This window comes from Garra rufa, chromosome 22 (genome assembly GCF_049309525.1).
Source record: "Garra rufa chromosome 22, GarRuf1.0, whole genome shotgun sequence".
Classification (NCBI taxonomy): Eukaryota; Metazoa; Chordata; class Actinopteri; order Cypriniformes; family Cyprinidae; genus Garra; species Garra rufa.
Window position 1 is genome coordinate 5771789 of NC_133382.1, and position 9160 is coordinate 5780948.

A 9160-nucleotide genomic window follows, 5' to 3' on the forward strand; every position below is an offset into this window, starting at 1 on the left:
TTCCACGCAAAGCACAGCTGATTATAGACGTCTCGGAGCGGCTTCATTCAAAGTCATTAAATACCGCATATGCTGTGAGTTTAACCTGCTTATTTTACGACTCTTCCGTATCCAGTTTAAATTGCATACATTTTGTTCTTGCATTGCATGTTACGTTTGTAGCAATTCTACACTCTTGTCAGAAAGTTTGAGATAATATAACTATATAATTATACTTTATTATTGTTTGTTTTGGATAGTTTACAAAATTAAACGTTTCGGACACTTTCTGTCATTGAAATGACTTGGATAAAGTGTCCCAATCAACCTGAATTCACCCTACTCTTGGAAACCATGATTGCATGATTACAATAGGGTTTTAAACACCAAATATTTTACTCATAACTTCATAATTTTTTAAATTATCAATTATTCAGTTATGTGTAATTGTAAAAAAGTTAATTGTAAATAATAATAATAAATTGAAAGTAGTTTCAATGTAGCTTTTTGATAGTAACTTGTAGTGTAGCTAGCTACTTTCTCAGAAGGGTAAGCTATATAAAGACATTGCGGTCACATGAAACTGTGGTCATAATCGCGCTCGGGCTCGGTTTAAGGCAACCGTGTCTAGTGTGAGAGTACACCCTGCAAATTCTGCTTTGATGACAAAGGCAAGAAATGCTAATAGATTCATTCTTGACTTAAAGTAATGCTGCACATACTGCCAAAAGTATTAGGATACCCCCTTCGAATGAACAGGTTTAACTACTTTAGTAATTTCCATGAGTACAAATCTTAATGTTTAACCATATATTGATATTCTAGGGAACTGTGTGCTTATAATTCTATAGTAACAGTGGGGACACAATCCTTTTCTATTCTAGCATGCCTCTGTGTATAAAGCAAGGTTCAAATAGAAATGATTCAGTCAGTGTGCAAGAACTTGACTGTCTGCATAAAGCCACTTTCACTTTATCTTTGACTAAAGCCCAGCTGAACACCACTGGTGTGACTTTAAGTGTGACTTTTGAGCCAAAAACTCATCGCTAAACATCAATGACTTGCACTGCAACAGAGATAGAAAAACAGTTTTTAAATACATGAATTATGCTTCCATCTTTGTTGCCACAGTTTTGGAAGTGCCTTTTTCTGTTCTAAAGAATAGAATACCTTTGTCAATATAGTGTATGTACAAGTCATTGGTGTTTGGTGATGAGTTTTTGGCTCAAGGTTGCATTTAAAGTCACAATAGAGGTGTTCAACTGGGATTAGGACTTGGCTTTATGCAGACACAGTCAAGTTCTTCCACCCTGACTGAATCAATCATTTCTCTATTAACCTTGCCTTATACACAAAGGGATTGTCATGTTAGAAGGCTTCCTGTCCAAACGGTTGCTATAAAATTAGAAGCACACAATTCTCTAGAATATCATTACATGCTTAAAGATTAGAATTTTTACTCATGGAAATTATTAACGTATAGTCAAACTTTTTCATTAGAAGGGTGTGTCCCAATACTTTTGGCAATATAGTGTATCATACGATTATTACAGAGGCAGCTGATGCTGTGGAGGAATTTGCAGCTTCTCTCACAAACTACAGTTCCTGTTCAAGGTGAGAACCAGATGTGTAATAAACTTAAATATATTCAAATAAATTAAGAAAGTGTACATTCAAGTATTGCCAGAAGATGCTTGTTGTTGTCATGATGACAGTGGACAAGTAGTAGTAATTTTTCATTAACAATTATTCAGTTATTTGTAATGTTAATTGTAAATAGTAATAATATATTGAAAGTAGTTTCAATGTAGCTAGCTACTTTGTGATAGTAACTTGTAATGTAGCTAGCTACTTTCTCAGAAGGGTGCCATAAGCTATAAATAAAGACTTGAAACTGTGGTCATAATCGCACTCGGGCTCGGTTTAAGGCAACCGTGTCTAGTGTGAGAGTACACTCTGCAACTTCTGATTTGATGACAAAGGGAAAAAAAGTGCTCTTGCTAATAGATGCATTCATGACTTAAAATCATGCTGCACATACTGCCAAAAGTATTGGGACACCGTCTTCTAATTAACAGGTTTAACTACTTTAGTAATTTCCACAAGTACAAATCTTAATGTTTAACTATATAATGATATTCTAGGGAATTGTGTGCTTATAATTTTATAGCAGCAGTTTGGACACAACCCTTTTTTTTATTCTAACATGCTTCTGTGTATAAAGCAAGGTTCAAATAGAAATTATTGATTCAGTCAGTGTGCAAGAACTTGACTTTCTGCATAAAGCCACTTTCACTTTATCTTTCATTAAAGCAAAGTCATAATTCCAGCTGAACACCTCTGGTGTGACTTTACAGTGGTGTGAAAAAGTGTTGGCCCCCTTCCAGATTTTTTTATTTCTTTGCATGTTTGTCACACTTTAATGTTTCAGATAATCAAACAAATTTAAAAATTAATCAAAGAGAACACAAGTAAACAAAACATGCAGTTTTTGAATTAAGTTTTTTTTTATTATGAAGGGAAAACAAAATCCAAACCCACATGGCCCTGTGTGAAAAAGTGTTTGCCCCCTAAACTTAATAACTGGTTGGGCCACCCTTAGCAGCAACAACTTCAATCAAGCGTTTCGATAACTTGCAATGAGTCTGTTACAGCGCTGTGCAGGAATTTTGGCCCACTCATCTTGGCAGAATTGTTGTTAAAAAAAAAAAAAAAACCTTCATTTAAAAACTGCATGTTGTGTTTTCACACCACTGTAAATGCAACTTTTGCACCAAAAACCCATCGCTCTAGAATATTATTACATGCTTAAACATTAAGATTTATACTCATGGAAATTATTAAAGTATAGTCAAACCTTTTCATTAGAAGGGAGTGTCCCAATACTTCAGGCATTATAGTGTATCATACAATTATTACAGAGGCAGATGCGTAATAAACTTAAATATATTCAAATAAATTAAAGTGTACATTCAAGTATTACCAGAAGATGCTTGTTGTTGTCATGATGACAGTAGACAAGTAGGAGCTCATAAATATGACGAGGAAGCTCATGCAGTGGTAACTTACTTAAGACTTGCTTTAAAAGGCTATTAAAAATAGGAAAAAATAGGCTGTATTTTTATGCAAGTCACTGCACCTATTCTAACCAGTTTTATTCAGTATCATCTGCTTATGACTAATTTAGTGCAGTTGGGGGTGTGCATATTTTTTTTATTTCAGTTGTGCTTCTGTATTCTTGTGTGTGTGTGTGCAATGCTGTGTGTATGTATGTGTAATCTGTGTGATTGTTCAGATGATTCAGAATTAGACTCACTCACCCTCCAACGTATGGCAAGCTGTTTTAACATTTATTCCTTTCATGCTACACTGTAAAAAATGAAAAGTTGACTTAACTTAAAATTTCAAGGCAACTCGCTGCACAGCTTTTTTGAGTTTACTCAACTTTGGAGTTGAGTTGTTCACTCAACTCAAGTCACTGAGTAAAGTCACATGACTCTTTTTTTGTTCAGCTAACACATTTTTCTTAGTTAAAAGGACTTACAATGCTTTTTTCAAATATCTCTTAATAAATTATTTTTAAATTATTTTTCTGTAAGTTTTATGGACAAAGGTTTTGTCCTAGTTAGCATCTACACAATGTTACAAAATACAACTATAACTGCAGGCTTCAAATTTAGTTTATTATCTTAAATGTAGAAAGAAATACAAACAAGATAAAATAACAGCATTACTTATAACAGAAAAAAATCAGTCAATAAAATAAAATAAAATAAAATCCTGGACAAAATGTCAAAATCAATAAAAAATTGAAGATGCAATCAGCATGAACATTTTTAAACAAACAATAAATAAAAACAAAAAAATAGTACAAATACAAATGAAATACAAATAAAACAAAATACAAATAAAATGGCACCATTAATAAAGATTATGAAAAGATGAAAAATAAATATACCCACAATTAACAAAAATAAATACATACAAATGGCATTGTAAAACGTCTTGGTTACGTATGTAACCCTCGTTCCCTGAAGGAGGGAACGGAGACGTCACGTCGGAGACCGACGAATTGGGATATCGCTTTAGAGATACCAATCCTCTTCGTGTGTAAACTAAACGAGCCAATGCACATTGGCATGCATGATTGCATCCAGCTGACGCTGATCACAGCGTGAGCATAAATACACAGCAGGTGCAATGCATAGACAGGATTTCGCTGAGGAGCCGAGCTTGGGTCCGGCCGCACAGCGGTGGTACAGCAGCTGAGGCGACGGGACGTGACGTCTCCGTTCCCTCCTTCAGGGAACGAGGGTTACATACGTAACCAAGACGTTCCCTCTCAGTCGGTCTCTACGACGTCACGTCGGAGACCGACGAATTGGGATCCCTAGCAAAGCGCCGCAGCTGCTGCCCCCCTCCAGTGTCCTGAGCAAGCCACCTGGCCTCCAATTTTTGCTAAGGCCAAGGGCGGATCAGAAAAGACCAGTCACTGTATAACATAGCACTACCTACTTAGAGAAGCTGGAGCACTGGGAACGTGCGGAGCTCCCACCCATCCCGCAGGAGGTTCGGAGCAATACGCATATGGCTCAATTAGGACATATGGAAGAATGGAGGTGATTGAACCCTCGTGAAGATGGTAGAAGTTTACCGGGGAAACACGGTCTCTGTGGGTACCGTGGAAGACATATGGGATTCACTTAAGTCTCTCATGTATCCTAAGCCTTCTATCGGTTCTAAAGATTCATCGAGAGAGGCCTGGCGCCTAGACGCTCCGCTACGTCTGGAGCCGAGGAAGGAGGACTCGACAGGGTCTTCATGGACACTCTGGAGAAGATAGCAAGCCGACCTGTGCCAGTGCCTCTCAGTGCTTCTACCCGTTTGAGGTGAGAACACAGGAGGAGACTGGCTCTACACGAAGGCTATAAAACCTAGCGAACGTGTTAGGGGTCGCCCAACCCGCAGCTCTACAAATGTCAGATAGCGAGGCGCCACGAGCCAGCGCCCAGGAGGATGCAATACTCCTAGTAGAGTGAGCTCGCAACCTGAGCGGGCAGGGCACGCCCTGAGCTTGATAAGCCAAGGCGATGGCATCCACTATCCAGTGTGCCATCCTCTGCTTGGAGACGGCCTTCCCCTTCTGCCGTCCTCCGTGACAAATAAAGAGCTGATCTGAGGTCCTGAAGCTTTGCGTCCGGTCGACGTAGCATCTTAATGCTCGGACGGGACAAAGCAAAGCTAGGGCTGGGTCTGCCTCCTCCGGGGGCAGCGCTTGCAGGCTCACCACTTGGTCCCTGAAGGGAGTAGTGGGAACCTTGGGCACGTAGCCAGGCCGGGGCCTCAGGGTTACCTGGGAATCTGCCGGCCCGAACTGAAGGCACGAATCGTCGACCGAAAACGCCTGCAGGTCCCCTACCCTCTTGATGGAGGCCAATGCCAGCAGGAGCAGAGTCTTCATAGAGAGATACTTCAGCTCGACTGACTGTAAAGGCTCAAAGGGGACCCGCTGTAGTGCTGTGAGCACCAGAGACAGGTCCCAAGAGGGTACGGAGGGGGGCCTAGGAGGATTTAACCTCCTGGCTCCCCTGAGAAACCTGACGACCAGGTCGTGCCTACCTACTGACCTTCCTTCAACGGGGTCATGGTTTGCAGAAATAGCGGCCACATAGACCTTAAGGGTGGAGGGTGACAGCCTACGCTCCAACCCTTGCTGCAAAAAGGTAAGCACGACTCCGACCGAGCATCTTCGGGGATCCTCATTTCTTGAGAAAGCCCATTCGACGAACAGGTTCCACTTCAAGGCGTAAGCATGTCTCGTGGATGCAGCTCTCGCCGAAGTGATGGTGTCTACCACTCCTTGGGGTAGATCACTCAGAACCTCCGCGTCCCGTCCAGGGACCAGACATGTAGTTTCCAGAGGTCTGGACGCGGGTGCCACAGGGTGCCCCGTCTCTGAGTCAGTAAATCCTTCCTCAGAGGAATCCGCCAGGGAGGGGCTGTCGCGAGGAGCATCAGTTCTGGGAACCAGGTCCGAGTAGGCCAGTAAGGCGCCACTAACAGGACCTGCTCCTCGTCCTCCCTGACCTTGCACAGTGTCTGTGCGAGAAGGCTCACTGGGGGAAACGCATACTTGCGAAGGCCCCGTGGCCAGCTGCATGCCAGGGAGTCCGTGCCGAGTGTACCCTCGGTCAGGGAGTAAAAGAGCTGGCAGTGGGACGTCTCTGGAGAAGCAAACAGGTCTACCTGAGCTTTCCCGAAACGTCTCCAGATCAGCTGGACCGACTGGGGATGGAGTCTCCACTCTCCGGGAAGCGCAGCTCGTGAGAGCTCGTCGGCTGCACGGTTGAGCAAACCCGGAATGTGAATGGCACGAAGCGACCTCAGATGCTTCTGACTCCAGAGGAGGAGAGAACGGGCGAGCTGCGACATGCGACGGGAGCGTAGACCACCTTGTCGGTTGATGTACGCAACGGTCGCAGTGTTGTCCGTACGGACCAGCACGTGTTTGCCTCGAAGGCGCCCTTTGAGACGGTTCAAGGCAAGGCGTACTGCCAGCAGCTCTAGGCAGTTGATATGCCAGTGTAGCTGGGGGCTCGTCCAAACCCCCGACACTGCCTGCCCGTTGTACGTGGCTCCCCAACCGGTGGTGGAGGCATCCGTGTGTACCACAGCGTGCCTGGAGACCTGTTCTAAGGGAACTCCTGCCCGAAGAAAAGCTAGGTCTGACCACGGGGTGAAGGTTAGGCGACAGGCCGAGGTTACTTTGACCCGGAGAGTGCCGCGCTGCCACGCTCTCCTCGGGACTCGGCCATGAAGCCAGTGCTGAAGTGGCCTCATATGAAGCAGGCCAAGCGGTAAGACTGCCGTAGCTGCTGCCATATGCCCCAGGAGCCTCTGAAACTGTTTCAGTGGGACCACTTCTCTGCTCTTGAACGTATTCAAGCAGTTCAGCACCGACTGAGCCCGCTCTTGCGTGAGGCGAGCTGTTTGGCTGACCGAGTCCAGTTCCACACCAAGAAAAGAGATCCTCTGCACGGGGGAGAGTTTGCTCTTTTCCCAGTTGACCCGAAGGCCCAAGCGGGCGAGGTGTGCCAACACCAGGTCCCTGTGTTCGCATAACTGCTCTCGAGAGTGTGCTAGTATCAGCCAGTCGTCGAGGTAGTTGAGGATACGAACGCCCTGTTCCTTGAGGGGAACAAGGGCCGCCTCCGCGACTTTCGTGAAGACACGGGGGGAGAGGGACAGCCCGAAGGGCAGGACCTTGTACTGATATGCTCTGCCTTCGAACGCGAACCGCAGAAATGGTCTGTGGCGCGGAAGGATCGAAACATGAAAGTACGCGTCCTTCAGGTCGATCGCTGCGAACCAATCCTGGGGACGAACACATCTGAGGATGTGTTTTTGTGTGAGCATTCTGAAAGGTAGCTTGTGAAGAGCTCGATTCAAGATGCGCAGGTCCAGGATCGGTCGTAAACCGCCGCTTTTCTTGGGTACTATGAAGTAGGGGCTGTAAAACCCTGTCTTCATATCGGCTAGAGGGACCGGCTCTATTGCTTTATTCGCCAGCAAGGTAGCAATCTCTGCCCGTAGGACAGGGGCATCTGCTACTTTCACTGTAGTGAAGTGGATGCCCCTGAACCGAGGCGGACGCCGGGCGAACTGAATCGCGTAGCCGAGCCTGATGGTCCGGAGGAGCCAGCAAGACGGACTGGGAAGCCCTCTCCAGGCCCCCAGCCAACGTACAAGAGGGACCAGCGGGACCACTGACGTACCTGCGGGGGGGCAGCGAGGTGGAACGCAGGGACCCCGCTCGGGCGTCTCTATGCCGGTCCGAAGCGGGGTCAGGGTGTCTGTGTGTGGTGTGTGCAAGACATTTACCTGCGTTCTGGCAGCTGGTGCGTGAGTAGTCCGTCTTACCGCACTCTCCAACCGCCCAGCGCCATTTGCTGGCGGGAGGGGAGAGGGGGTGAAGCCCGGGGCTAACCCGTGCAACACCCGCTGTCCCCTCTGGGGACCCAGAGATAGTAGAAACTGCTCTTTTATTGAAAATTTGGGTGTCACCGACCGTGAGGCCGGTGACGGGTTTCTTAAAAGAAACTTTTTTAAAGGAAACAAAAGATTCTCCGCCCGGCCCTCCTCCGGGGGAGGGAGTGGTGCGATCACCATCTCCCGAAGAGCAGCTTCCTCCATCTCTGGGTCGCCCGTCTCAGGCACGCTTGTTCTTGCGTTTCCCACTGGTCTTGGTGGGAGCCTGGACGGGCGGGGCGGCCGCCCTGGGACCGGCTCCACGGCGCCGCCGTGAAGGCTGCTGCGCAGGCTGCTGTGGAGCGGGGGCGGAGGCAGGGGGCCGCCCTCGGCGACGAGCAGACCGAGGTGCCGCCGGCGGCTGGGTGGAGGCAGCAGCGGGAGCACGCCGGGGCAGGATATGACTGATGGCCTCAGTCTGCTTCTGGGCGGCCGAAAACTGCTGGGCGAAATTTTCGACCGCGTCGCCGAAGAGGCCGGTCTGGGACACGGGGGCATTCAGGAACCTGACCTTGTCTGCTTCCCTCATGTCGGCCAGACACAGCCAGAGATGGCGTTCCTGGACCACCATCGTGGACATCGCACGACCCAGAGACCGCGCCGTAACCTTCGTCGCTCGTAGCGCGAGGTCCGTAGCGATACGGAGTTCACGTAGAACTTCCGGGTCGTGACCACCCTCGTACAGGTCCTTCAGTGCCTGGGCCTGATGGACCTGTAACAACGCCATAGCGTGTAGGGCGGAGCCAGCAGCGCCACAAGCCGTGTAGGCACTGCCGATCAGAGCCGACGAGTGCCTACAGGCCCGGGAGGGGAGCAACGGGTTGCCCCGCCAAGTGGAAGCGGCGCCGGGACACAATTGCATCGCCACCGCACGCTCCACCGGCGGGACAGCCGCGTACCCCCGCGCTGGTCCGCCATCAAGGGTGGTGAGGGAGGACGTGCCACTGGAGCGGTTTCTGGCAGTAAAAGGTGCCGTCCACGTCCCAGTAAGCTCGTCATGCACCTCCGGGAAGAAGGGCACTGGGGTGGGACGCTGAGAACCAGCGCGGGCCACCCCAAGATACCAGTCATCCAGCCGAGAGGGGTCGGGACGTGATGGAGGGTTCCATTCAAGCCCTACCCTCTCGGCGGCCCGGGAAAGCATAGCCATCAT